The sequence below is a fragment of the Onychostoma macrolepis genome, chromosome 25 (assembly GCF_012432095.1).
Source record: "Onychostoma macrolepis isolate SWU-2019 chromosome 25, ASM1243209v1, whole genome shotgun sequence".
In the NCBI taxonomy this organism is placed as follows: Eukaryota; Metazoa; Chordata; class Actinopteri; order Cypriniformes; family Cyprinidae; genus Onychostoma; species Onychostoma macrolepis.
The window spans coordinates 24805189-24811838 of record NC_081179.1 but is presented as its reverse complement, the minus strand read 5'-3'; the positions used below and the strand labels follow the sequence as shown (position 1 = coordinate 24811838).

Here is a 6650-nt window from a genome sequence, read left to right as displayed (position 1 = left end):
CGGAAGACTTAGTTATTGTTATCTTTTAACGATTCATTCAATTCAACCAGCTTCAGTGAATAAGAGATTTGTCTGTTTTACTTGCTGTGAGTTTGAAGTTGAATTGAAGGCTGTACTTCTTGAAGGGTTGCTGGAGGGAAACCCAGGACTTTTCCTGCTGACGTGTTGTTGTCACGTAACGTCACTCGGGATTCCTCCTTTGGATTTGATGGCTTCCTGGTAGCGCGCGAATAGCGAGTTTGAAGTTCTTTTACGCAGCCGCTTGCAAGTTTTCTTTGGTCAGACGTGGCCAGGTGTGATCAGCCAAATGTTTCACAGCACGATCGAGGGGCAACGCCCAGACTTTCAGCCAAGTCTCTTGCAATGTTACCAGTTGTTTCACCCCGTTCTTTGTTCTGAGCTTCTTTTCAAAGTTGGGGTGTCTGTTTTATCGGACAGAATTAAGTCCATCCTAGTCACTGTCTGACCCAATCACATTGTCTCTGTAGGGCGGAGCCACGCCCCACACGACTCAAACTTCGTGCATACATTATCTGCTCATAAATATGTCACCTAAGCCACAATATCCTAGCAGATTTCTACAAAGTGTTATAATCATACCTTATGAAGATAAAAGTCAACATTCATCTATTTCAATGTACTGGACTCATCATAACGTGAAATTTAATACCAAACATGAGATAGTTATATATTGAATACCTATAATTTTACCTACTAACTGGTTTAAGTCACAGATTAAAATATCCTAAGTTCTGATAACTACAGTCAGATATATGAAACATAAAATACCACATTCGTATATGTACTGTCTCTTGGATATATTGCTTTTAATAGCAGCAGTCTTTTCCGTCTCTGTGTGACTAGAGTTTCTTTGTGGTCCGAGCACAAGAGACGGCATCGTCTTGGAATGCAACTTGGAAAAGGGGGGTTTGCTCTGAGGTCACCAGGATGTCTGTGCTGTAGGTTTGTTCAAGTCTGGTTAACATATATCTGTCTTTCCTTGTTGATACCATCATTGAATTACGGTCAAAAGCAGATAGGGAATTTAGGGAGAATCTGGGCATGGAGCATGTCCAGATTCCCCGTGCTTTGTACTGTCTGTTTATTCGACTTTATTTATGGTAAACTGGTCAAGACCAACATTGAAAATCCTGTGCTTCAAAGAATGGCCAGATGTTCTCCTCCCAGCTTCATGAGATGATAAGGAGAACCGACAGGAAGCTTAGTCAGATACTGTGAGCGTTGGATTGGTCATTTGTAACTTTTACGAGTTGATGACTGAAGCTCAGTTCCAGTGGAATGTTTTTAAGTTAAATATGTGTGTGCATTCTTTTCGACCAGGTTCTACACATCCCCCTTCGCTCGGTGAGGTTCCCTTTGCGAACGTCGGCGGGCGCTGGAACAAGATACAGGGAGATCAGGCACACACAAGACACAAACAACATCTCCTTCACTGACTGAATCCTGGTGCAGGGCAATTTGGAAATGGACAGGTTAGAAACTTGAGAGGACATAGGGGTGAAGGGTTCAGCATAACTCGTAATCAGGTCATTTTGATTGGATTAATTGTCAAGGGTTCGACGAGGTGGTATAGGCGTGATCTCAATCAGGTTTATTGAGTTTTCAGGTTCGGGTTCTTGGTCGGTTCTATCACGTCTGAAAATGCGGGGCGCCTGGCGTGCATTTGGTGAAGGACTCTTGAGCGGCGTTCACTCGCTTGTGTAGGAGGAAGGCCAGTGTCAAAGTCACAACATATCCTACAACAGTAGAGATGCACAGCGGTGTCGTGACAGACCAAGACCGAATAATTGGCGCGCCAGCGGGCGGAAGGCGTGCGATAGCTTCTAAAGCTGTATTGACCGGAGTCAAATCAATTAATTGCGTTCCTTCCTCCTTGATCCTTTCTTCCAATTCGGGATCGAGGGTGAAGGAATGCTGTTTGAAAAAGGGCGAGATTTCGATTTCAGCCTGATACTCATCGTCGGTCAGGTGGTACAATGCTAACTCGTCAATGTGGAGGATCGAGCCCTTAGGGACAGTGATCCATAGAGTTTGGTTGGACAAGATAATGCGTGTGACTGTATCACTGTATCAGTGTTGACTAGTCATCGGTTTCCGATGATTTTGGCAATGTTAATGAAGGGAGTCAATCTCAATTTCGGGACCTGGGTTTAAGGATCGGCTAAGGGAGTTCCTTGATGAGGGGACTAGAGTGACAAGGAAATTATAGTGAAAGAGGGAAGAGGAAAACACACAGAGAGACACAAAGAAAAACACAAAAGGCACACGGACACTGAATGAGATGAGGTAGCAAACGAGTATCACGTGTGGAGTAACTCCTCTCTACTAGAGGTCGGTCCTAGCAGTGCGGCGGAGGAGAGTGTGTCAGTGTTGTGTTTAAGCAAGGCTGCTATATGTTTTCCTAGAACGACAGAATTTATGTTAGTGTGGTGCAGAGCATATGATTGTCGGTCTGTGTCAGTGGGTTTGATCTTCCCCCTTTTCCTGTCGGTTGGAGCCCTGGTGCCTCTTTATCTGGTTTCGATGGACCCATCGAAAGACTGGCTCACTGTGCCCTTGTCTGATTTTGATTCGATAGGCGACAGGTGAGAGCTTGTCCGTTATCTCGTGGGGTCCTGTCCAGTGAGGTAGGAACTTCTTTGACAGGCGATGAGAAGCGTTCTGCTTTGGTTTGGCAAAGCTGTAGTATCACACTTTGTCTCCGACACTGAGCTCATGGTGAGAGGCCTTTTGGTCGTAATAGGCTTTACGACCTTCCGCGCTTCCTTGGAGTTGCTGTTGCGCAAAGGCAAAAGTCGTTCTCAGGTGCTGATGCAACTCTTCCAGGTACTGGTGAGTGGTATAGGCGGTGACGAGGTTTAGGTCACCTGGTTGGTACAGCAGATGTAGTGGTAGCGTCATACTTCTCCCTGTCATCAATGTGAACGGGGGTACTCCGGTAGACTGGTGAGGGGTGGCCCGAGCGGCCATCAGCACCAAGGGAAGTTTAATATCCCAATCCTTTTGATTGGTGGATACATACTTCTTTAACATGCTAACCACTGTTCTATTGGCCCGTTCAACTTGACCCGAGGAAATTGGGTGATGGCTTATATGAAGCTTGGCCTTTATACCCAGGAGTTTCCACACTTGCTGCATGATTTCCGCGGTGAAGTGGGTTCCGCGGTCAGAGTTGACCCTTAAAGGCAGTCCAAATCTTGAAAAGATGTGGTTCATTAACAGGCAGGCTGTTGTTTCTGCTGTATCATTGGGAGCTGGGAGGCATTCTATCCACTTTGTGGTCGCAAACCACAGTGAGGAAGTATTTGTTACCCGTGTCGACCGTGGCAGGGGTCCTACCCAGTCTATTTGGAGGTCCGACCAGGGGAAGGTCATTCCTTTCTTTTGCAGTTGGGCTCGGTGATTTGGGTTTGCCGGTTGGAACTGCCAACACACCAGGCACCCTTTTACGTATTCCGCCACGTCTTGTTGCATGCCAGGCCAGTATGCTACTTGCTTGAGTGTCTCATAAGTGGCCTTGGCGCCATGGTGTCCAGCGCATGGTGCGTCGTGGGCGTGTGTCATCATGATCCCCCTTTGGCCCTGAGGGACTACGAGTTTTGGCGCATTAAGGGGCTTAGGGACATAAATGAGAACGCCGTCTCGTAGATGCAGCATGTGCTTGACAGAGTGGAGCGTGCGGAGCTTGGAGGAAGTGGCTAGGTCGGAGGTGGCAATCGGATGAATGAGATCCATTGATCCCACCGTCAGGTGGATTGGAGCCACATGTTTCAGTCGTAGGCCCTTGTGGGCATACGCTTGGAGGTTCAGCTCACACCTTTGGAGTTTGAGGGTTCTGTTAGTCCTCTTTGCTCCTTCTTGGACTTCCTCGAGGAGTTCAGCAGACATTAGAGTAATGTCGGCCCCCGTGTCCAGAAGGGCTTCGACCTTGATGTGTCGTTCGATGATGATGGATAGGTAAAACTTTTTTGCTATACCTTTCTCAATGAGATTGCCTAGGAGTTGAGGGACTGGAGTGTGGGAGGAGATTGTTAGGATGTCAGGACTGATGTTGTGTTCGTCGGAGGAGTGGCAGACAACCAAGACAGCACTTTCAGGAACTTGATGGGATTCGTCAGCAGGTGTTTGTTGGACGCTGCTGCGATCTGGTTGTGTCAGCTGGTCGCTGCCTTCTCCTCCGGCCGCTAGTCAGGCTGAATCTGGTTTCTCTTTCTTTTCCCACTTCCGGTCCTCCTCCTTTCGTTGGAAGAACTCTTTCATCATTTGAGCTCGGTCAGCTTGGGATCTTTGTGACTTCTTTCGTCGATTCCTTGGGCTGGTTGCTCCAGGGTGAGTTTGTCGTTTTCCCTTGGAGTTTCCTGATGAGCTTGGCTGGTCCCACGATCTCTCCCATTGATTATCCTGAGGCCTTGCTTGGTCCCATGACTTCTCCCAGTTCCGTCCCGGCGAGCGTTGACGTCCACGAGTTCCATCCCAGCGTTCGTACCTCTGTTTAGATTGGGTACCAGCGTGGGAGTCTCGTTCTTTGTTGGACGAGGGTGCATTCCACTCTCTGGGTGGCGGCTTGGCAGAGTCTTGGCGTTGGGTGCCCTCTAGAGCCAGCCCTTGACTTTGAGTGTGGAAGTCAAGAACTGCTGGATTTTTGGAGCCCTTTTCTGAGGCCATCTTTTGTTTGCCGTAGGCTTTCTGTGCCAATTCTCGCAACTGCTGAGCATTCATTGTTCGTGGACATGCAAGAACGCCAAGATGGTGGCTTACTCCGGGATGGAGGTTTCTCAGGAAGAGAGTTTTGAAGTTCAAATCATCTTCCATGTCAGGTTCATTGCGAGTTCCGAAGTATGCTCGTCTGAGTCGGCTATAGTAGGCTTGAGGAGGTTCGTGACGTCCTTGTCTTGTCTCCAGGGCAGCCACTAAGCCTTGTTCGGAATCAGGATCGGAAAACTCTTTAATGAGGACTTCTCGGAGCCGTTGGTAGTCAGTCTTTATGTGAGCAGGCTGCCTGTCCAGGAAGCAGCGAACTTCAGGACTGGATGTCGTTCGGAGTAAATAGAGTCTATCTTTGTCCGTAACGTTAGGTCGCATTTCCAGATGGAAATCGATATCTTGGAGGTAAGCTTGGACATTTTGGCTATTTGGCACACTGGGGGTGAACTTGCCAATGTTCCTGGAGAGCTTGTCAAGGTCTTTCAGGTCCAAGCCATGCGACGATCTGCGGCTGGTTGCGGCAGGTTCTTTTGGCCTTGCCGTGACATGAAGTTCTTCAGAGGGAGCTGGTGAATGTTTCAACACCACCCCCTCAACCTTTTGCTCACGTGTCACTCCAGGAACAGGTGACCCGGTCCTGCTTGGCAGGGGTGAGGTCGGTCTTGGCGTCGTGTCCTCGGCGGCTCACGGCGCAGTTCGTAAGCGTGCTTGAGTTCCTCTTGGAAACTGTCGGATTCCTCTTTGAGGTCGTCAAGCTGTCGTGATAGGCGGCTGATCTCGTTTCTTGACTCATCCAGGTGAGTTTCAAGGGCTTTGATTCTGTTGTTTTATCCCTGAAGTCAGCCCTTGCCTTTTCCAGTAGCTGTTCTGCATACTGTAGCTTGTTACAACGATCAGCGTAGTCTGCCTTGACCTGTTCCATTTCTTGGGTGTTAGCTACTAGGGTTTCTTTTAGCTCATTGATCTCCTCCTCAGCGCCTTGTTCCACCTCATCCGGCCTTTCCGTCGTTCCTGAGCTTCCAGTTCCAGCTGCTCAATGCGTCGTTGTGCGCGTGTTAACTCCTGCTGGAGTTGTGCAGCGTGCTTGTCGCTCAATTTGAGGGTGGCGATGAGTGTATGACTTAAGGAGCCGGTGATCTTGGCTAATTCTTTGTGATTGTAGCTTTGACTTGGGTCTTGTGCCATGAGGCTTGTTATGTTGTCGTCCAGCTGGTTCTGTGTCTGGGTTTTGAGTGTTTCAGGAGCCTTAGGGAGGAGGCTGTCTGTCGCCACACTGAGCCATGTTTCCAGGTCTTCCCAGTGGCCAACATGTTTGGTTGTGCGAGACATGTTTTGGCGAAATGAGGGTGATCTCGAACCGCGACTGACTCAGACCTTGAAGAGAAAAACAAAACAAAACAAAACAAACCAACAAAGCAAACAGGAGTGTAAGAGTGCAATGTAAAGTGTATGCTAATGTTGAGTGTGGCTCTCTGTGACTGTGGTCCTCTGGGGGCGTGCTTCTAATTTGTAGCCTCTGTGGGGGAATATTGAACACACATACACACAGGTCACACAGCTGAAGAACAGAGAAAGGAAAGGAGAACCCTAACAGAGCAAGGAACAGAGTTATACTTGGATGCTTCCCTTTTTCCTGTAAGGGAAAGTCAAAACAAAATAAACCAAAACAAAATACTCCTTTCTGGTGTCAGATTTTTCTCTTGTTTTTTTTTTTGTTAAGTCTGATTTAGAAGGGTGCTTCTAGTCAGAGGATTGTAAATGGGGATTTAATTTTTTTTTTTGTAAGTCTGTGATTGCTATTAATTTTCTCAGAGTGAAGGAAAACAATAACAATGACAGCACTGGTCCCTAAATGTCAAATTGACCTCACAACGCTTAAGGTTTTCGACGTCTATCGTCTAGGTGATCTGTTTAGCCTGGCAGGG

General features: G+C 47.8%; 1 pseudogene; it reads right to left on the bottom strand.

Moving 5' to 3' along the window:
• Positions 1-4209: 4209 nt before the first annotated feature.
• LOC131534154 (uncharacterized) lies at positions 4210-6054 on the bottom strand (annotated as a pseudogene).
• Between the last annotated feature and the right edge of the window lie 596 nt (positions 6055-6650).